Here is a 23,609-nt window from a genome sequence, read left to right on the forward strand (position 1 = left end):
CGAGATTGTGCATAAGTAGCTGTAATTAACATTCTTGATGGGATGCAAAGAATGGGTATGAAACAAAAGAGCACAATAGCATCGAGGTTGGGCGGGGTGGGCCGATACCAGACAGTGGTTCGTTTTGCATGATCGTTTGCAAAAAAATCCTATAGAAAAAACATCACACATTTTTTGCCTTATAAGCCCTTATAAGAAAGTGGATGAGAAGTATTGATTTTGAACCAAATACTTGTATATGCATGAGTTGCTGTTTTAAATGAATTCGAATGTTTTGGTGGATTATTTTTTCATCGTATTTTGCTTTTCAATTATAACATTTTTCCTTAAATGTTCGTGTCAAATATATTTCTCTGTAGATGTTTTAGAACACGACATGTTAAAATCACGAAAGTACTCCTTCAATCCTTATAAAAAATTTATCATTGTTTTAAATATATCAACATAAAGCTTAGTAGCTTGATTAACATACATATTTTTGGAACCCTCTGCGATTTCTGTTAGTTAGAACCAGTTAAGTTATTATTGGCTAAAGTAAGATCTACCAATCAAAGCCTTCTCTTTTGATAGCCGCCACATGGGACTCCGAAAAAAGATGTCCACCCCTCGCTGACAAGAATATTTGCTTCGCATTCCTTCTCTGGTTCAGAACTCCTCATATAATTCAGAATTCCTCACTTCTTCTCACTCGACACTTCAGAAAGGCTTAGATTCGTGTGACCGCTTTGGGCGTCCACTCGTGTTATGGGATGGCAATTTATGCTATGATCAGTTCACTTCAATGTTAATTTCACTTCTGACGCATTTAAATGACACCTCTTTTTGATTTTAAACTTTGGGGATGACATTGTAATAAAGGAGAACAAATAGGGAAGATGTAATGTAATTCAAGTTGCCTCAGACAAATTGAGACAAGCATGGGATTGCAAGTACAAATGAATAAATGAAAAAGTATATAAATATTTAAATAAATAAAAAATAACTAGCTTTTAACGCAAATTTTATGATATTTTAGTCGTTCTTAAAAATATACGCATAAAAATAAGTGAACCAAATAATAAACTAGAGGTAGTAAACACGAAAAATTCCATATTATATTATTATTGTTCAGAAGGGACAGCTCGGCGATATTGCAAAAAAAATGATGTTTAAAACTATATTTTAAATTTTATGATTTATACCTATTTGTTTTATTTTATTAATTTTGTGAATTTATTAAGATTTAAGCCGTAAGATGTAAGATGTAAGATGTATGTAAGATAAAATAAATGTACGCTGTATGTTCTAAAAATTGTAAATAACCAAATTCTATTTGAAAATTATATTATCAACGCTTTTCATTTTAACCGAGCGAACTGATAAGCCTAGTGAATTTAGTCATGGTTGTAACACAAAATGAAATAGAATGAAGGGAAAAACAATGAAAATACCTGTAATAATACTATTATTTAAAAAAATAAACACTTCAACTTAAATAATCTAACCTAACAGTTAAGTTAAATCATAGCTGCTCCATCGTTCCACATTAGTTTGGAATGAATTTAGCAACGAATGAATAATACAGCACACATCATACCACTATTCCCAAGTTCATGATCATCTCACATCCGCGAAACTGTGGCTCTCTCTTTCACTCCCTCGCTCACCTACTTTCTCCAGTAGGACACATGACTCCCAACAGCAATGGAAAACGAAAAGCACATACACACACGCCATCCGGTCTCTCGCGGGCAAAACCCATCGTGGGCGCTGGCCCACTGGCGATGTTTTTCTTCCGGTTGTCTCGACCGGCATATTTTGATGTCCTGTTTGTTTTGATTCCACCATTCGCTGCATCCTCCGACCGCTGAGGTGGGGAGGTTTGGCCATACGCGCGTGCGCTAACATCATGAACGGTAAAGCCCGAACCGGGTTAGTTCATCCGAAGGTGCGTTCATCTTAAACCCGTACGTACATCTTTTACCGCTTGTCTTAAATACTAGCAGCACCTTCAAACCCTGGTGCCCTCACCACCCCTACTCCTTGGCAGTGAAACCCAGTCGAAGGTATGGTAAGCACACCGACAGGGACATCTCGGGCGTGTTGTCGGTGGTATCTTCGGCAAATGCAGCGGTCAGAATTATTGGCCAGCATCCTGCCAGCCGACAGTGCTTGTCGTAGGTTCGGTCGAATCGGACGCAATCATCGACCCGGCGAAATCGGCGAAATCGTAAAGCTCGGGCGTAAAACTTAGGGGTGTACCATTGGGTGACATTAGTTCGCGATATGTGCCCCAATGGATCAATTGAGATAGTGTGTGAAGGAAAAGAAATAGTTCAATAATTTCAACAATTAATTTCCGGTATTCGGTAATATTTAGTGGATGTTATGGGTATATTGAAGATATACTTGAAAAATGAATATGTAGAATAAGTTCTACTGAGTGGCTATTTTCTTATAAGCATTCCTTGAGTGATACTTGTGTAAGTGGTGTAAATATAATGGTGGAATGTAATTTAAAAACAAACATGAAGCAGAACCAACTAAAGCAGAAAGCGCTATTAGAAGAAAGCTGAAACAGTATACATTATTTTGTTTGAAAGTTGATTTGTAAAAGTGACGGAGATAAAGATGTTACACAATAACAACGACAAAGTACATCACAGTTAAAAGAGCAAACCAATCTTCACTAATATTACATTCCACGTAAGAATGTGTTACTTTCCCCAATGAAAACGAGAATGCAATGCAGAGGAATAACTCTACCGAATTCCATATCCAACTGATTAAAGCAATGACTCGAAGCTTAAAGCTCGTGTGAACGATCGCTAATGTATGTGGTACGAGTCGCAAAGAAAAAAACCAAACGAGGTAAAATTGAAACCGAAACGAAACGTAACCAACCCAACCATCCCTACTTAACCCCTTCTCTCCGCATCCCCATTGCACGCTTACCCCACTCTTCGGCTGGAGCTTTCCGCCCACGGATAAAGACTCATTTCCGGCGAAGGCAAAAAGGAACCGTGTCCGTGGCGGTTTTGGGGGGGGTGGCGCACCGGTTGGTGGGCGATGGCAATGGTAAATTTAAAAATTTAAGAACGCACACACCACAAACCGTTCGTTATGGGCATGGGCAGGCAGCAAAAGCAGCAGCTTTCTGCTTATGGATCGAAAGCCTCAAGGTACTAACGTGGTGCTTATACGCGCCCTTTTTGCCTGGAACGGGCACATGGGTATCTCACCACGTGTGCGTTTTGTGCGAATTCAATTGTGTGCCGCAGCGTGGCAGGATTTATATACGCCGTATATATTTCAGCTATAGCTGGGCTTCATGCACGTTGTGGTCGCTCGCCCAGCTGCTGTTGTGCTTGGGGGTGTGCAAGCTTTTTTATTTGTTTTTAAATTTCACCCAATTGGCTCCATACGCCAGCTCTCGGAGTGATTTTGTGGAAAGGGTATTTTCAAAGGGTTCACGAATTAAATAATTCAACCTGCAGTGCGTGGGAAAGCACCCCTTAAAAGTGGATAAAAATAAAACCTTCACCCTGGCAATCAGCCGAACTGGCAATTGGCGAAAAGAGGCTTTAAAGCTGAGGTGTTGGGTTTCATTTCGTTCGTGGAAGCCATTGTTGGAGCATTCCAGCGAAAACATTTTCCAAAACCTTGGGCAATTTTTCACGGACGACAATTAAGCTCTCATTTGCTGCTACGCTGTATCTGGAATGGACACCATTTTTATATTCGCTTCTTGACTCAATCACAGGAACAGCTTGGTGGTGGCCCATTTGAGTACGCAGTTTAGAGAGCACACCGTTTTTCCCGGAAAAACAGCTCTTCTGTGGGCTTAGTTAAAGTTGCGGCAGCCTCGCACAAGGTTGGCCAATCTTTCTTTCGATTTTCCCGTTTCCTTTCCTCACTGTCGCGCCGGCGGAAGACGAAGCGTACAAATCAACCGATGAAGTTATTGAGATTGGGATTAGCTCGGATTTCATGTATTTGTGTAGGAACGTGTCTGTGATCTGTGAGTGTGCTTGTGTGTGTGTGTAGTGCTTGTGTGAGAAAGGTCGTGCATATTGGGGCAATCGTTTGGGGCAAACCAAACTGGCCAGTTTCGTTACGGTCGTGATTTGTTTGATTTCCGTTTACGGGGTTTTTTTACACGCTCACCACTGTCCACCATCTGCTGCTTTTACGAGCAATGTGTGTGCGTTTTTTTCATCCTTTTTTTGTGAATGTTTGTGTATAGTGTGCATGTGTTTTTTGTGGCCCTATCTGTCCCAAATAGAGCAAGGAAGTGCGTTAAGGTGTGTGAGCAAGTGTGGCCAGGCCCAGCTTAAATCATTCAATGAAGTGAGTGGGAAAGTGAAGTGAAGATAAAAAAAAACACATTAAGATTATAAGGCCAAAAAGGGAGGCGCTTTGTTGGGTGCGCAGCAGAAGAACGAGAATAATGTTTTCTCCAGGGGATACCGAATAGCTGTTTAGAGAGGGGGCTGGTGGACGGTGAACGGCTCCCCACACCCGAAGGACGGTGATATACCTTGAGCAGTGAACGGCAGCGAAGAAGATGTTATTCGATTAAATCGAGCGGAAAGTGATTTGATAAAGCCAGTCACGGGAGAGCGGCAACAGCGGAAGCGACCAACAAGACCAGTGCTAAAAAAAAAGAAAATGGGTAGAAAATTTTCACGTACCGAATAAAATCTGTTTCCAGAAGGGAAAGATTTTCCACCAGCTCGGTGTGAAAAGGACATCATCCGCAGACAGTCTAGTCAGGAGAGTGTAGTGCGAGCAGAGCTGCTCTAATTGCCAAACCGGAAGGACTTCATTACTGTCGGCAGAGTTCTTGGCAGCGAGCCTTTCTCGGACTTTCTTCCATCGACGGTAAGTAGAGCGCGTATACCTTTGGCTTTTTTCCTGTTCCTGCGTGCATTTTTTTTTGGTCTGGTTTGGTGAACATTATCTTTGCGCACCCAAAGCTTCTAAACGGCGAAACCCATCCGGTCCGTACCGAATGGGTCACTGCTGAATGGCTGGCTGACTAGCTGGCTGGCTGACTGGCACGGCCACACTACACTAATAGATTATCAAAACGGTAAAGCCAGTTGCCGTGAACATGACGGGATAACTTTTTAAAAGCTTTCCCGTTTGCAAAAAAAATGGTTCGGGGAGCGTTTGACGTTTCGGGAGTTTTGCAGCCAAAGTTTGGAAGAATTATTTGCGCATGAAGGTTCTCGCTGGAGGGCTCCAGCGGCTAATGACCAAACGGTTTCTAAGTAGCAATCTGTCTACCGACAAGCAGCTGAAGCTTATTTTTGTACGAAGACACACAAAGCCCCTTTTAGGAATCATTACTAGAACCTTCCCCGATCGACAGCGCTGAGTGTGGTGTGGAGTCGAAATTAATTAACTAGCGCCACGGTGTGCGGCAGGAAGTTAAGCTTTTGCTGATTATTTATGTTTGCCCCATTATTGGCACTGAAAGTTTGGAGGTGGCGAAAGGGATCAGTCAAAAATTTGAAAGCTATCTAAGTTGATGTGAGTGGAAGAAAAGCTTCTTTGCTAACCTCAAAACCCGCTTTGAAGTGAGCATCAAGACCCGTCAGCAGGTGAACCCACAAATCTTCACTCGCTTACTGTCGCGAGCGTGAATTGGGCTCTTTTCGGGAAGCGTTAGGAAGCGTCCTGCCGGTAACCGGAACTATTGAGCATCTTCTAATAAATTTCTTTCCCCTTCGGTCGCAGCCCTACCTCATCAACGGTCGGTGTGTAATTTAGCCCGAAACGGTTAGCATTCCAGCCACCGGTCGATAAAGGCACCAACCTGCTCTCCTCCCCCACGAAAGGGGGAATTTAATGAAACATAATTAATCATTAGGGAAGCTTTTGCGATGCGTCTAATGGCGGCGGGAGACGGATGATAATGCCGGTAAAACCTTTTATTGTTTGCCAATCTTGCCCGACGAAAGATGAGCACCTTTGGTAAGCGACGAAAGCCTTCCGCTTTCACGGCAAAAACACGGTGACAGATGACCAGCTCTCCAGCAAGTTGCTGCACTGCCTTCGAGTGCGTCCTTTTGAAGAGAGCTATCCTGCGATTTTCCACGAAATGAAACCATCACCAGCTTGTGCTTAATTAATTAACCAATCCTCCAAACAAGCGACTGGGGAGACCGGGGTAGTGTGATTGTTTCCAACCCGTGGGAAACATTCGCCCAGATCTTAGACTTTAAAGCGAACAGCCCTTAGGTGGGACGGGTAGTGCGTGGATCGGCTTTCAATTACCGCAAGCGATTATACCGTGGAAATTAAATTTGCATTGCGAAATGGAAAACGATAGGTTATTGAATTACAACCAATTAGGGCGTAGAATAATGCAGCCGTGCATAGGCCAACATGCCACCATGTCGATGTTTACCGAGCAATTGAGGCAAATGTTATAAATTTGGTAAATCTTCCCACTATGAAACTATAATTCAATAATCTAACAATTTATGTTTTAGGGTTGAATAAAGTTTAATAAAAAAAACTACTAAAACCGACATCTTGATACTATATGCTTCACAATCTCGGCCCGTAAATGAACCGGTCCGCACAAGTGAGGCGTAACCTCGCCTAATGATCCTCATTATAGTCGAAGAACAAATTTTGAAGACTTTTCTACAACTCCAAATCACCTCCAAAAAAGCTCTCTTCGCGAACGTTTGCTTTTAAAATACACCTTCCAGGTGTGTGGCGTAGACTAGGGAAAGAAAACGCTCCATAATGAACGTTTCATTTCATTACCTGGCTAAAAGTGTTTGAGCCATTTTTTTTTTCATTTTTCAACGGTCGCGCCAGTTTTTTTTGTGTGATCCGTTTTTGATAAAGTTCTTCTCCCGGGGTGGTGCACACAAAAATTCTCCAAAAGCTTTTGGGGAAAGTTTTTACTCTCGCGCAAACTTCAACCTTCAGCGGTCGAGCGGTGCGGAATTATGAAGCGCCATTTTTGTTATACCTGTTTGCTTACTTTTGTACACATCTAAATGCTCATAAAGGGACAAGTCACTCAACCTGTCCCACCTGTGCGCATTCAGGGACGGCGTTTGCTTCTTTTTTTTGTGCCGCGCCGGAATGGAATGCTCCACCTCAACAAAACTGCACTGCAAAGCCCGGCTTATCGATGTAAGCTTTAACGAGAGCAGTAACAAACTGAGCAACACACGGCCGCTGGGAGATCGTAGAAAAAAAACAGTTCCGCACCGAACCGCTAAACGTGCTGATAAAAGGTGGAAAGTAGGGAAGAAAATTGTGAAGAAGAAAAGCGTCTTAAACAAGAGCAGCAAGGCTGTGGCTTTGGTCTTATCTTTGGCGTTGCTTCCACGTGCATCATAACACGTGAAGACACGAGATACATCCCACTATGCAGCAGACTTTGGGAAAGAAAACCTCCGCGCAAGGAAAAGTCATAAAGCTTGTTGGAGGCGCGTGTGCTATAATAAACATCGGGTATGGCTTACAGCAACAGCACCCCGAAACCAAGCAGAAAAAACCAAAAAGCTCAACCGACTGGAACGTAACTTCCGCGCCCGGTACGGATGGGTACAGGGAGGGACCCGTTTAAATCTGCTTTGCAAGAATTTTCAGTCCCTTTCCCATTCTTTCTTCAAACTCAATGGATACCCAATGGAAAGTCAACTAGTCAACCGGAGCAAGACTGCTCGGTGTATCTGAAAGTTTTGGCAATACAGCTTTCGTTTTTTTCCTTCGTCCAATGGTATTGCTCCAACGCTTGCACTCCATCATATCGCTTCACGTCGACGCACGCACCCGGGTCGTGTTTCACATCAAATTCACTTCTCTGCATGTTCGCCGTACGCCGTTCATGTACGTTATGGATGGTTGCTAGCAGCTCGTATATTTATGACCCAAGGACCTTTGTCAGCGTGGTACTAAGGGGGCAAAAAATAGAGGGGAAAAAACGGGTCTGATTGCAGGAAAATAGCAAGACCGAAGCCTTGGCAGCAATGATTTCTGATTTACATTGAGGTTCGTTCGTAGTACGCAAGCTGCCCCAACCCGATGACAAGGAAATTTGTCAGATAGGATCTAGCTCACTGTCGAACGAGTCGAGCGGAAAAAGGACGTTCGGCAAGGCGCGTTTCCATGGAAACTCGTACATGTATGCGGAGCCACTGTAGAAATAAAAACGAGACACATCTGTCATATTGCAAAGTTTTCTGATCGGTTGAAAGCTCCCACGTAAGAAACCACGGAGAGCTGGACTTATATTTTTTGCGCGCCTTTTTGCTTGTGTTTTCCTTTTTTTTGCACCAAGATATACTTCCACATGAAACACAGAAAAAGTCGCGCAAAAAAGCCCGAGCTAAAGTGCATCCAAACTTTGCGCCGAGTTTGCGCTGAGAATCCTCTCACCTGTCCCGGAGCTGTCCCGTCTCATTAGCTGTTTGTTTGGCTGTTGGAAGTAAATTTATGTTTTGCTATCTCTTGGAAAAATCCAGCTCACGGAATGGGTGGGAGGATGCAAACGTTCCAACAAGCAAGCAACAACGCGGCACAAGGGCTATGCGGAAGACGCCGGCATCATAGTGCAACGGAGCCAGGTATGTCTATCCAGATAAGGAAGCCTGCCAAGGGTTTTTGAGCTGCACCGGTTTCGCTGACGTCTTAAATCTTATCGCGTTTTACGAGCTGGATACCGGGGTCTCAGTGTGCGCTCGGTGTGAAATGTAGGGCAGTTTGATGAGGGTGTCCTTGGTGAATGAACAGGTATTGTCAAGCGAGGTGCTTGTCGCACACCGGGGTAGACCGGAGACTGCTAGTTGAGTTGCTTTTTGTTCAAGATCGTCTTTGCCAAACCGGCTAGAAGAAGCGTCTTTTGTTTTGTGGATTTAATTCGGATTTTTCTGCAATCTCGCAAGGCATGGCAGGAAAAGCATGGCTGGTGCCTTCAGATGGCTTCATTTGACGGCTGAGGGATTGCTAGAATTATTACCGTCCAGGAGTTGTTACGGTTGGCTTTGGCTTGTTGGTGGGTAATTTCAGGGCTAGAGAAAAGCACACACAAACACACACACATACACATATACCTTTCATGTTCACAAGGGCCCACTTTTATAGTGACCTTTGACATAGTTAAACGGAGCGAACGATAAACAGAGCAGGAAGGCCAGCAAAAACAAACAGCCACAACGAATGCGCGGTAGGGAATGCGCCGGTAAGAATGACATCGTTTGCAGCACAATTCGGGGAAAAGATTAGCAGCAGAAATACGACTTCGCCGTGTGAGGCGAATACATTTGCCGGTCGTGAATTTATGGTACGCGACAAGATTTACGTTTCACTTTTATGGGTGAGGATTCACCTACAACAGCAACAAGAAAGGAGCCTCGCGGAGAAATACCCGTAGATGGGTAGAAGGTAAATTTGGTATCTTTGCTCTGAAAAGAGAAGTGGAGGGGAAGCATTGTTGCTGTACTTTACAGAATGTAAGAAGCATTTAGAATCGCATTTTCCCATTACGGATATATTATGATGAACACTAACTGGGTGGGAAACAAACACTTCGCGCTGTTTGTGGTAAGGTGGGCGAGGTAAAATGAATTTCATATAGCTGTAAATGAATGAAGTAGTTAATTAATATTTTACAGTTTACATTGGTACAATTGAAATAGTTTAACACTATGATGAACGATGTTTGAATGACAAGGCGTCTCGAAAAGTTTAGCAACATCAGTTAAATACTTGATGAGATTTATGTTTGATAGTTATTATTGTTGTTCAAATTTCATTCCAAAACTAAAAACATCCATTGTTTGCAAGGTAATGTCTTAGAGAAGTTTTTTAAAGAGCTGTTCAGATTATATAATGGTACTGATAATAAGTCGAAGAAGCTTCAAAAGGCTGACATTATGTCGTTGGTTGTTAGTCCTGGAAAAATGAAAAACAGGAGACAGAAAAAGCAGAAACATAATCTATAGTGGGATGAAATATTTATAAATAATAAATCCATTTGAAGATGGTGAATTTTTCCATTCCTAAAGTTATTGTGATGAGAGGTCCTCGTATACCTCATACAGTTTTTCGTTGCATTCGTTCCTACCTCTGCAAAAGAGTTCGTTTGGAATCAACCAGCAATTTTAACAGACTGAGAGATTATCCTTGTTCTGACAGCGAGATTCCATGTTTCGATTACTTACGTATTTACTAGTATCGTATATTGCATGTTCAGTTATTGTTCTCATCACATGCCTTTGCTATATGGAGTTGTAGTTCTGCTGTATCTAATATCACTTCATTGAATTCTTCGTTGATTACATACTTCATTCTTCGTTGATAACAAAGAAGAGTATTTAGAATATTTGAGCGTTTTACCTTCAATAATTGGACCTTGTAGCAGCATTTCTTAAAAAAAAAAATATAAACATTTTTAATAAACTTATGGTCCTTGAGTGTAACGTGATTTAAAGGCATTTAGTACACGATTAAAAACAGTTTTTTTGTTTATTTTCTAACAATTTCTTGCTCACAGTCAAAGGATATTTTTCAAAACTTATTTTTGTTTCATAATACATGTAATTCAGATAATTTATGCCAACATTTATTGTTTAGGTATATCTTATACTGCATTGATTCGTAAAATATTCAGGACCTTATGTCCTTTGTGATTTTGTAATTTGTTTATTGTACATATTTTAAATATGGCTTCTTTTCGTAAATAAAAAACGAACGATAAAACCAATCAAATATCTCCGGTAATTCTATACTCGTTCATGCATGTTAAAATGATTTTTACATCAAGTATAAAGGTAATTTCAAGCACTGAATGGCTTCTTTCCGATCAATAGATCTATATAGACATTAAGCTTTGACAACATATCTTGCTGTACAGTTGCCCGGAGATCCAACATTGTTCTGCTACCACCTTGCAAGAATCGTGTACTTCCTGTACACTGTCAGTAATTACACTCAGGATGCACTTAACCAGGGAAAGCTACTACAGTGTGCGCCTTGCCTATTTCCCCTCGCAGGAAACACCAGTGAGCTGTGTAGCTCTTTAATAACCGTCACGCCCTACTGAGTGCTGAGCATCACATCATCCTGGAAGAGCATCATACCGTGTACAGAATATGCATACCCGAATACACTCTGTGCCGCGTGTTCGCGCGATTTCTTATGTTGAAGTACAGTACTTCACCTTAACGAGTTGTTGAAGAAGAAGAAGGAAACAAAAACTAACGCCATTCCTTACACGATTCCCGGTTCACTGCGTCTTTTTACACCGGGAGTTGATTGCCGTCTAAGGAGAGGGAAACAGGACCCGGGAATGACTACCGAGGGATGTTCGCTGTATTATGATGCTCAGCCTCCGTAGAGACTCGCGTCGGTGCGGTAGGCCGACTGTAAGATGATTGTGGCACACTTTTATCACGCCAACTGCATAACCCGACCATGACAACAAGCGGTACAGAAAACCAGCGAGAAAGTGTTGTCGTGTAGTTTTGTATCATCACAAGCAGCTTAGCCTCGTAAACTGCGCGGCGTGGAACGGCGTCTGACGCGGAACAAGCCAAATGGTGTACCGTGTCGCCGCACGTTCGCCGATCGGTGATGAAACAAGCGAGCGACATGCGTGGGCAACTACTGTCATTAGCACCTCATCCTTGTGCCATATATAGCAAGAAAGAAAGAGCTTTTTCGCACCCTGTATCATCAACTCGACGGACGGATGGGTTGCCTTTGTTCTTGTTCTGATAATAATGCACTCAGCTGGGTCGTGTCCAAGGTTCGGGGGTGTATGGGCTGGGGCGAAAAAGGAAACAGCACTGGGGAGATATGTTTTCGCTCCGATGTAAGGACGTGAAGGCAAAAAGTGAGGCTAAATTTCACATCATACCACAGCACGTTAGCGCACTTTAACGACAGTATGAGTTATGAGAGTCGGTTGCTTTTTTTGGTATCCCTTTTTCTGTGCAATTTAGCACGAAAATCACGCGCCAGCAAGTAAAACAGGGTGAGTTTGGGTACGCAGAAAAAAAACCGAAAGAGCTCCCGTGCTTCAAGAAGCGCAACTCCTTTCTCTTTTAACTGCTAATAAATAATTGAATAATAGATTTAGCCTCTTGATTGCATTATGGCGCTCTGACGCACTCGAATCGATGCTCAACCGCCCGTCCTTGGGGCTGGTGCTGTCTCGGGGACAGTCTCTGCACTCTCAAGCACCGAAAAAGCCGTCCATTCGTGCAAAGTCTCAAGTACCACTTGGCGTATGGTGAATGGAATAGGAGTGATAGGAGACCGTTTGCTCCTTTTAACATGGCAAACTGCAGGAAAAAGTTGTCGCTTTTTTGTAACCAGCCCTGTGCTTGACACTTGCCGGTGCACTCATTAACGCACTGGCGTCGTACCAGTGCGCAATGCCGTACCGCCAAGATGGGGTTGGGTTGGCTTTTTGCACCAGTGTATATATATGTGTGTGTGTGTTTTGAAGCAAGAAAGACTTTTCAATAAATGGATGAACGGGTGTGAGGTACATTAAACTGCTGTAAAGGGTTTGTATCCGGTATCCTTCTCAATGGGACCCTCGGTGGAAGTGGAGTTTGTACGACGAAGAACAAACGCAATGGTTTTTTATAGAAGGCCTGAAAAGAACGAAAGATAAACAATGGTAGTCGCTAAAATGAATGAATGGCAACAGTTTTTTTCGTCTATTTTGTGGTTAAAATCTGAAGCTGTGAAGTTTTGTGGAGTGTAAAGAAGGAAAAGATATTATCTTTCTGTTTACTTAAGCTACAGGGTAATGGTTGAAAGTTTAGTGTTCTTGTTCTATTTTAATTAATTTTACCAATATTTGTTTCTAAGCTACCCAAAATACATTTGAGATAAAAATTAATTAATGTTTCACATTTTAAGAAACAAGTATATGTTTTAGTAAATATTAAAAGTTCAATGTTTTGGGACCAATGTACCGTGGGATATGCTTGAATGAGCAACCTATTTCTGTATCGATAATTAAATCGGAGATCTTTTATTTTTCTTGAAATCTACTTCACATTTTTGTTGTAAATTTGAATCAAATTAGTTTTATATTATTATACCGTCTGATTGAAATGTCTATTATGGCATGGCAATCACAAGCTCAATGTTAGTTATTTATTTAGGTAGCTATTTTTTCCATAGTTTAAGTCAGTTATTATGTTGACGAATTACGCGATCATAAGTACGAAATTATGCTCTCTTTTCACTGAATTCTATGATTAATTGCAATATTGGCAAGTGAAACTAAATATATGTCTAGGAAATGCAAAATCTAGGAGCAATTTGATTAAATGGATAAAATAATTTTGGAATTGAAAACCCAATCGTTGAAACAAGCCCAATGAAATCGACAGTAAAGTCCAGGTTATAGCTCTAGTGACAGTGAACGCGCGAACCATGTTTTATAATTTAATTAGTTGGGAGATTGAATATACAACAATATACAGCGATGGTTTATGATATAACTCCTTTTGATTATTATGTTTCACAACAATAAACGAAATTGGTACAAATTGTCACGTATAGAAATATTCCCATGTTTTGCTAATTAGGGTTTTCAAATATAGCTTGTGCATTAAAATTGTCAAAGAAAATCTTTTCATGAACAGTCCGATAAAAAAAAATGTGTTTCTTCCACATATTTTTTTAAATTTTACGAGCCTTGCCAATATTACTAAAAAACACTAATCGGTTCCTATCGGTTGTTTGTTAACCATGTCTCAATTTGTAACGTTTAACAGGATCCAGTCTTTAAAGCTGTCCTCACCCTTGTTACAGCAGTTTACGATCCTTTTCACCACGAGCCCTGAAACAAACCGTACTCCCAACGCTACACCGTGCATAGTGTTATGGTTTGCCTGTTTTGACGAGGGTGAAGTGTTGACCGGGTCCATTTTTCCCACTCACCAAGCTCACCAAGGAAAGCGAGTAGACCAAGCTTATTTGTTTTCTAATTGCAATAAAAATAGACCATTAATTATCACTGGTTGATATGGTTGGCAAAGTGAAAGCCTCGAAGCATGTTTGTTTGGTTATGTTTTGACTTAGTTGTTCGTTTCGTGAAAAAAAACCCTCCAGTTTACGCAGCGAAACTTTTCCCGTGTCGTATATTTTTCTGCTCAATTATTACTCAATCGTTACGGCGCGGTAGACGGGAGCAAGTTATGCGGCTTAAAAGCACAGCTTAAAAACATCAAATGGTCGCGAGCTTTGGATAAATTCTCAACTTTTTCTTTTTTTTTACTTATTGCAACAAAATTTACATGGCAAGGGGCTTCTATTTACTTCGGTGCGGAGAAATTCACGGCCACATTTGCTGCAAAACGCGATGAAGAGGCCGAAATTGTTTATTTTTAAATCATGGTTTGAGCTTCGCCGTCAACGAGAAGAATACTTCTTTTCTGCGCTGTTATTCCATGCACCTACATAGATTCTATTTCTGCCCTCGGTACAGGAGGAAGTGAAGTGGAGCGAAATATTTCAAGGCTGTTCCGTTTTTGCATAGCTCCACGTGTTCACAGTGAATATTGTTATCATTTAGTTTTGAGAAATAAGCAAACACCATCCATCGTCGAGCTTCGACACGGACTGTTGTAAAGACAGGCAGCGCACCGTGTAGGTTGCCCCGAAGGTGAAACGAGGCCCAAAACTTCTCCTGGCACACGAAAAGCTCGCTTTCGAAAGATCACTTCAACGGAGACCGCAACATACATACAACACCCTCGGGAGGTCAGTGTGGGAGTAGTTGTGCTGCGATTCGAGTAAATTTGTTGAAGAAATAAACTAGCGAAGCATGAACACAATTTGCACCACGGCTGCTAGCCGCCCCACACACTCCGGAACAGAAAAGAAAGCGCGCGATACCTCCCAGAAGGCTTGTCGGGTTCGGTTGTTAAGGTGTGCAATCAACCGTCCTCTACCACGCTCGACACAAAGGTAAATCCCGTCGTCCCGGTTCGAGGCACGGTAGCTCTAAGTGGAAAAGTTTTCTAATTTATTTATTTGCCAAATGATATATTCCTCCAGGGTTGTTGTATTGTTGTACCGGCAACGCAGGAGTAGTGCCAGTAAGTGCTGCAATGTTTCGGCGGCCTATTCGCCCCAAGTCAATGTCCAATGCAGGCTGTGTAAGGATTTGGTTGTTTGGAATGGTAGAAGCTTACCCGAGCCTAAAGCGCAGGTGATTACGGCGGTATAAATCATTTTCGTCTGGGCAAAGTTTGCACATATCTGACGCGCTTGTTGGAAGCCCAACTTTTAGGGAAAAGGACTAGCACCTTCCCGCAACAAGCTTCCAGGGATAACGATACGATACGCCCAGGCGGGAAAACTATAAACACTCCAACAAAACACCAACAGGTTTGCAGCGAACAGCCGGGTTTCCATGCCTGTCGTTGGTGTGAATGGCCGCAATTAAACTAGATCCTTATAATTTACGCAGTAAAGTTGTGTTACAGCAACACAACAATGTTTCGAGCTCTTCAGCGTAAGCTATTTCGAAGGGCCGCCAATAGCCACCAGCAACGTGTCAAAGTTGGTCTAATCATTTTTTCTCCCTCCCGGAATTCAATACGCCTTTGGCATGAAACGAAAATAGAAGCAAGATAAAACAAGGAAACAAGTTAATCGATAAAAAACTATGAGTTTGGGTGGTGTACGATGATAAACGCGCAGTAATTCGCCTTCCCAGTATGCTTATCGCATTCCATCACCACTAACACCCATCGCTGGACAGATGGGATAGAACTCTCCTGCAGGGCGATTCTGTGCGAGTGGGATTATCACGGGAGATTATAGAATATTGATTGATTATATCGATTATTACTGACCCAAATGGGTGCCGATTCGTGGTATAAAGAGGAATGGAATAGTCACCTAGCTTGATTCGGCTAATCGAATCAGCTATTCGAATTGGCTAAGGTGTCTGCAAACATCCCGCTTAAAGACTTAAAGTATTGGGAAGGTCCCCTAATCGATATGTATAACTTTTTGGAAGGCTATCGGACAAGCGCCTAACAAGCGTAATTTACTAGAAAAATAAAAAGCAAATGTAAACAGAACATACATTATATGAGACTATTCAATTATGAACTTTTTGATTCTCAATAATAATCTTGAACTCTATAAATAGAGTTGTTTGATGTTCTGCTAACGGTTTAAAATGTTGACATTATCTTTAAAAAACCCCTCTTAGTCTACCACTGCCCTTTCTTCTCCGAATTATTAAATCCTAGAGCGGGGTTTGCCATTCATCAAACGTTTGCAGGCGAGGCGTATCATTCGTCTTAACGGTTGCAATTAAAATTAGACTATTTTTGGATAGCCATAGCCGGGCCGGTCTAGTGGTACAGTCATCAACTCGTACGACTTAACAACATGCCGGTTATGGGTTCATGCTCCGAATAGACCGTGCCCCCATACTGACTATCCTGCTATGGTTACAATAAGTAACTGAAAGCCAAGCTCACTTCACTAGTGGGTACAGGCAGGCCTTGATAGACAACGGTTGTTGTGCCAAAGAAGAAGAAAAAGATACAAAAAACAAAAACAGTTGATTGTTTTCTATAAACTTCCCTGGAAAGGTCATATAACTAAACAAAAACTTCCATTATAAGCTAGCTGACTTGTAAAGATAAATCTACGATCTTACGAGTTTCCTTCCATCAGGCGAAATCCGAAATTTTCGCCGGGGCGGATGGAGACATGCGTTTAGGCATATTTTTAAATTCTTTCATTTGATTTTTTTCTTAACTTTGATTTGTATTAATTTCTCTTCAATTTATGGTACATTTTTTTATCTACTCCAACAATTTTGCATCATGTTAGTCCTGAAATACTTCATGGGACACAATTGGGGGATTTTGGACCGATTCACTGACTGGTGTATCAGTGAAGCTGACTTCAGCTGCTCCATCTCCTTAAAAGATCGCTTTGAGTTGTGGCGTCATTGCCTGCCGCTGGGATACCAGTGGAAGCGATTTCTTGTTGCTGACATATATGTTCAAAATTTCCCCGATACTTCACTATTTTGTTGCATCGAGCTAGGTTTTCCCTAGGTTCCTCAGCTTCCTTTCGACCTTTTTGTCGTTGAGAGTCGTCGGCCATGCGGAACCGGGATTGTTGTCTAATAGTGCCAAGATGTGGTAGATGCCAGAATGTACTTATCCGACGTCTACAAACTGCGGCACGATGTCCGTTTTCGTTATGAAGTGGTGCATTTCCTTGATCGCTCGCACTTCTCAACGAAGTTGCTTTACTTTTTTGGCCATCGCGGTTAGAATTGGACTGATAGAGATGTCAAATTTTATCTGCTGACTTATGGAATATTATTATTGAAAATGCGATTATCGCTTCGTTAGTGCGAGTAAAGATACCACCTATCCATTTTTTTAATATCAATCCTAAACATACGAAAACTATGTACGTTGATGACAAAATGCATTATTTATTATTTTATTATTTTATTTCTTTATAATCTACTCGTAGTACTAAACACTAAAAGTTCCGTTATTGATACAAGCGTTTTATTCTCTTTATGGATATCATAAAAAAATAGATTTCGCCAATCGGTCAGCCATTCCTTAACCATCGAATCACATTCCACTTACAACTTGAAAAAAAATGGCGAAATATCGATAAATTACGAAAATCAATTCAATGTATAAGCTATGTTTCATACCGTTCTATAGGTGGATGACTTCTTTGAAAAAAGTGTATCATTTTTTAATTCACAGCAAAATCAATTTTTAAATTGAACACTTGTTGCTAGGCTTATACATAATTTGCGACTATGCGTTAAACCCTCTGCTATGTTCGTTATCTACTAACAATCTATCACCATTTTGAGAAGCCATTTGTTATTCAATAAATCAAAATTAAACCAATATCAGTAAAAATGCGACTGCATGCGTCCCTGGAATGCAAATAACATATTCACCCGTCCATCATTATTACAATAATCACAATAATGACCATGACGGATCAGACGTAGGCATAATTCATTTTCCATATCACAGCTCCACACCGTACAAATTATTGAGCATGTGTATGTATTTTAATCCTTTCTCCCATGACATTAACATTCAACCGCTAGGAGAATAATGTTGTTCCGTTGTCAGTCTGTGAGTGTGCTTTTTCCTCTATGGTATTAAAAATCATTTCCGGGCGGTGATGGAATGAAAGAAAATACAAAAAATAAAACCATGCCATAAATCCTTCCATCACCATTCCACACTTTGCATTCTCCGCATGCTTCAACGAAAATGCCGGTAAAAATGCAGTCTAACGAGGAAAAGCTAATTAAATTTTACATGGAGTATTTTTCTTCCTCAATTCCTCGGTTTCTCTCCTTTTTCCTAGGATCCCTTTTCAGGAAATGTAGAATGAAAAGCAGGGATAAAAGCCCAGTCAGCCGGTCTATGACGGTGAAAGCTCGTTCTACACCATTCCGGAGTCGAGATTTGTACGGCAAATGACTATTTTGTCCCACTTTGTCACCGGCAGGTTGGCAAATTGGCCATTTAGTTGTTGTGTGAGGTGTGAGAGTGGGCATTGTCCACTTGTCAAAAAAAAAAACTTCCCCAAAAACCACCCTTTCCGACATTAATCATGAATGATCCATCATCGCACTCCACGTTGTGCCAGTGCCGTCAGTCTAAAAGCATTCTGTGAAATACCCTACGGAAGAAAGGTAACAGAAGATACGGTCCCTTCCTTTTGCTAATAAGGATCCATCAGGTTTTGAACGTTGCTGGAAATTCAAATCTTCCAACATAAAATGATAGCGATAAAGGAGGAAAATCTTAATGCCCTGGTAATCGCTAATGCGGGAGCGAGTTTCAAAGCCGATTAAAATCCCTTACGACGAGCAACAGATTTTTCGGGCGACTGTCGCTTAAAGATCGCTCTTTCCCGTGCTCAATGTCGTTTTGCAGTTTACCTCCATTTATCACCCCTCGCCACGTAAGAAGCGTGTGGATAATGATTTTTTTTTCTCATCGTTGCTCTCTTTTTCTTCACTTCGAAAAAGGATTCGCTCATTCGGCTGCACATAATAGAATTACTTATTTTGGGCGGGAAATTGAAATTGGAATCAATTATTTGCGAGCATATCACACACAAACACACATGAAGCACGGTTGGGAGGGGCAAACAAGAAAGCTCACCGACAAATGAAATGGTTTTTCCGTACCGTTAAATGATTCCCAAAAGATGATGAGATTCTTTTGCTCATTTCATCATGTAAGATTAATCCGATCATTGAATGCAAAAGGTAGATAGGCCATTTAAATCTTAATATAAGAAAATCTTTAAATTGAATTTAAGAAGTAACGGCTTACATTTTTTCTCTACGCTCATCGAGCAGAACGAAATCGTTATCAAAACGTTGATGCACCCAGGAGCACGGTTGGCTATAGGTTTTTTCCACTTATACGGGAAATCCTTTTCCAACATAAAGTGAGATAAGTTAATGGGTTCGTTATTGCGTGAGGATATTCCTTCCTCACCGACCACGAGAACGTAGACTTAGCTTAAGGCGTCCGAGGCATCGCACTGAAAGCACGTTGACCGAAACCGGACAATGGCCCATTATCGGTTAATGGGGGCTGAAACTTGTACGGCTCGGGGCTGCTTTCCGTGCACGACATGGACGAAGCACACCGAAGAATCTACGTAATGAATTCCCGATCATGCAGCGCACACTTCATCCCCAGCGTCCTTATCGTGAGTGTGTTAGCCCCTCCACCGTTATGTCAGAGACACTCGACGGCTTGAGCTCCGCTTTGAGATGGTTTCGATCGGTGTGTTTATTTTTTTGCTTTCCCTTCACTGCTTCCAGCACCGTTGGACCGATTGGGATGTTATTTCGAGCTTAGCTTTTACTCGTGTTGTGTAAGGCTTCCCTTCACGCCAGTTATCAACTGGTTGTACGCATCTATAACCATAACGGTTGTGCGAGAAGCAGAGCAGCAATCCGATCGGTTTTGGGCAAAAATCAAACATTACGAAAAATCGGGAAAAGACGAAAGATAAAGATAAGAGTTTAGTCGCTACTTCAGATCGAATAAATGGCTGGAAGGGGGGGAAAAGGATACGTTGAAGTGGAGTCCGGATGAGTGGTAGCAGCAAGCGTACGAACGTTGCGAGTAAAGCTCTCAGCTTTACGGCCCATGCGCTCCGTCGGATCAGTTGTGGCCATTGCTGCCTGCTTGCCTGGTTGTAAGTGAAAGTTCAGTATCGTCATTACGCCCCAAAATCGAAGCTCAAGTGGCCGGAAAAGTGGAATTTGCCAATTTTATCCATCGCCCACCGTGCGCCTCCACTTTTCCACCGTCGTCGTCGGTTTGTGGTTCCTTTTTTTTGGCCAAATGTTCTCCGTTTGCAATTGCCCGAGACGGGATGCTGAATGTTGTCGTACGATGGTAACGGGGATGGTGATAAAGCGACCGCGTAGGAGGTTAATGGAACGTATACGCTGAAACGATTATTTAATCGTTTTGCAATTTTGGATGAGTGTCAATCAATTTCGGTTTCGGAAGGTGAAACGCTCTCACTTGCATTGGAAGTTGATTGAGGTAGCGTTGAGGAGTGAGGAGGAAATTACGATCGGTATGGATAATGATGACATTTGTGGTGTGGTGTGTGAATGATGTGCAACGTATAAGCAGGAGCTAGGAAAATACGGGGCTGTGTAAGGTACGGTAAATGTAGGTCAAACATTTGAAATTTAAAGCTCGACTAAACAAAAGCTCTGATATTGCGAAGTGCGTTTTATAACTGGTACAACAAATGCTATGTTTGAATGTTGCGTTTGATTGAAGATTGATTGATCTTAATATGATTTGATATGATTGGTTTTGGGACCAAGAACGACTCAGATTTCTGCCGTGGCCACAGTGAATTGGGACAAAGATTATTTTATGTAACTTTGTACTGTCATCTCAATCAGGCCGTATGGCCCTGTGAAGATTAACCATTAAGTAACAATAATAATTATTGTTACAGGATTAGAAAAAAAATAAACGAAAATTAAAATTAAAAATAATGATTTGAAAATACACCTGAATATTTGTTTAAAACTTTATCACGCAAAAGTAATTACGCAAAAACACGTCGACAATTTTGTCAACGCAAATTTTTTTAAATAAAGATATGCTGATTTGTGATTCATATACGAAGTTTCACATCTTTTCCTTGCATATTTTACAAAATATCAAACAAAATGTGCAGAGTTCAACATGTTTCGGCAGATTTGCTGTCAGCTAATAGTTCGGCAGGTTTCATTATTGAGAGAACCAGAGCACTTAAACAATGAAAGTGTGGTTTTTATGAAAAATTCTATGGTTGCAGATTTTATACTAGTCCGCTGGGAATTTTAAAATCAATAAAAACAAGTAATTATTGACTTTAAATGCTGCCGAAAATAGGTACACGGTAAATGTTGATTTTTGACAGATCAATGCTGTGTGCTCCTGCCAAAGATAGTATGCCAAAGAAAGGGCCATCTGTATATTATAATAAATCGATACAACAGAAACCATGAAAATATTTACATGAGAAGTTGTGATCTTAACAATTACAGAAAAAAAACACAACTTGAAACATTTTTTTATCTTGAATGATTTATTTTTATGTACAAAAAATATCATAATTTATGCACGAACTAAATAATGCAAATTTGAAAATATGACAAGAACATAATTAGGGGACTCAAATGCTTCCAAAATCGTTTAAACATAAATTGATTGGATAAAACTTTGACTGACCTTACTTTTCTTCAGTAATTTAATGCAAAGTAAGCTATCTAGGGCTATTAAGATAAGCTCTAAAAGAAGAAAAAATCTTCGGAATAATTCATGCTCTTAAACAATAAATTGAATTTTCTCTTCTTTAGGCGAATGATCTTTCGCTAAGTATTTTCATACAACACTTCAATTCATTTGCATGTTATATCTCTCCCTCTCTCCTTCCTCTTTCTTATCAGGTCCTTCCACCATTCGTGATGTTACTACATTTCTAGAAATAAGGTAAAAAAACGCAATCTCATTCGCTTCACAACGGAAGGTTAAACGCCGTGGGAAGCGAGCTCCAGTGCTGGAAATAATCCAAATTGGGTATCCCAACAGAATTATGCAAATTTTACAACCATTTTCGCCACCAATCATCCACAGCATTGGATCGCCACATCCAGCATCCCAGGCACAGACACACAGCCACACATACACACCTCGTCTCATCAGCTTAATAGTCTGCCAAATGATGGAAACTGTCATTTTCATGGAAACGTGATCCAGCGTGAAAGCGCTTATTTCACCTCCAAACTCTGTGAGGACGATGCTCGCAGCAAGTGAGTCGTTCCGGTTGGATTTGTTGTTTTGCACTCGAATCCTGGTTTTCACTCGTAACTATCGTCTCATACCCCGAAAACAATCATCGAAACCACCGCTGCCCGATTTTGGCGGTAATCGAGTGAAAAGAAAATGCGACTGGTCCACCTGGCAACCACTGGGATCAAGTAATGGTAATTCGAATCGATGCTGCAATCTATTGGATTTGCTTTTCTTCGATTTGAAGCTGAAATTCACTGGCATTTCGTAGAACATTCATCCATATTCAAATAAACAAGCCCTCGGGCAGAACCCTGTCAGCAATGGCCTGGAAAAACGGTAGCTTTTGCAATGTAAAATCCCTCACTGCGTTGAATATCTAAACAACCAAAATGCAACCGCTGCAACCTGCTCGACAACAAAAAAATGCTCGCACATCAAAGCGACCAAATCGCTTATCTCTTCACCGGAGTGATGATGGAATTAAGCAATATGTTGATGAGAGTCGATCGGATGTGTGTCAAGCAGTAGTGATTTTCGGTGAAATTGAGCAAACTACAGCGAATGGGATTCGGAGATTGGAATTTTGGTAAGTGCATATATTGTCAGTTCGTGGTAGAAGCAATAGATGTGAACCATCCGGGCGTTTTAGATGTTTGGTGTTTGGTGCTCGAGGGCATGCTTTTGCCATACGATACACCGCACCACTTAAAAGGATGATGCATTGAGCTAGAAGCTATCCACTTGAATGCGCCAGTTTTGGGATGTGCATACACCGTGTAGTGTAGTTCGTGTTCCACCGAATTGGTAAAATAGATTGCTGCAAAGAGTAGGGAAGCAGCAGAATATCATGAAAACGGGTCTCATCATGAATGTGCATTGGTACGGAAAGGGAGCAATAAAGAACTAGAGCACTTGATGGGAACAGTGTACGTGGATTGATTTCCCCATTGCATCGTTTGAGTAATGCGTTGAAAATTGTCTAGATGTTGTAAATCATGCATATAATTAAGAGAGTTTTATGTAGAACTAAACTTAGTATTGGTAGAGAATTTTTACAAATGCCGAAATGTTCGTTAAACAATACAATACTTCAGTTGTTTACATTAGCTTTTCAATTAAGCATCTCATTGAAAACAAATCTGTACATAACATTACACTGCTGTTTTCGCAAATTATTGATCAAAACAAAGCAAACTAATAAAAACACAACAAGATATCATCCTAAATTGTATTAAAAATCAACATTTTAATCATCATTTAGTT

General features: G+C 41.1%; 1 protein-coding gene across 2 annotated transcripts in view; it reads left to right on the forward strand.

Annotated features, from left to right (window-relative positions):
* The first annotated feature begins 2,161 nt into the window (after positions 1-2,161).
* The window catches only part of LOC120901959 (insulin-like growth factor-binding protein complex acid labile subunit), a 171,198-nt gene continuing 149,750 nt past the window's right edge, over positions 2,162-23,609 (forward strand). The window contains exons 1-2 of one of the 2 annotated variants that reach the window (XM_040310352.1): positions 2,162-2,348; positions 4,226-4,863. The gene's annotated coding sequence lies outside the window, so the exon portion shown is untranslated. The remainder of the gene's footprint in view (positions 2,349-4,225; positions 4,864-23,609) is intronic. The other variant, XM_040310353.1, reaches the window with a different exon arrangement.

Source organism: Anopheles arabiensis, chromosome 3 (assembly GCF_016920715.1).
Source record: "Anopheles arabiensis isolate DONGOLA chromosome 3, AaraD3, whole genome shotgun sequence".
Taxonomy (NCBI): domain Eukaryota; kingdom Metazoa; phylum Arthropoda; class Insecta; order Diptera; family Culicidae; genus Anopheles; species Anopheles arabiensis.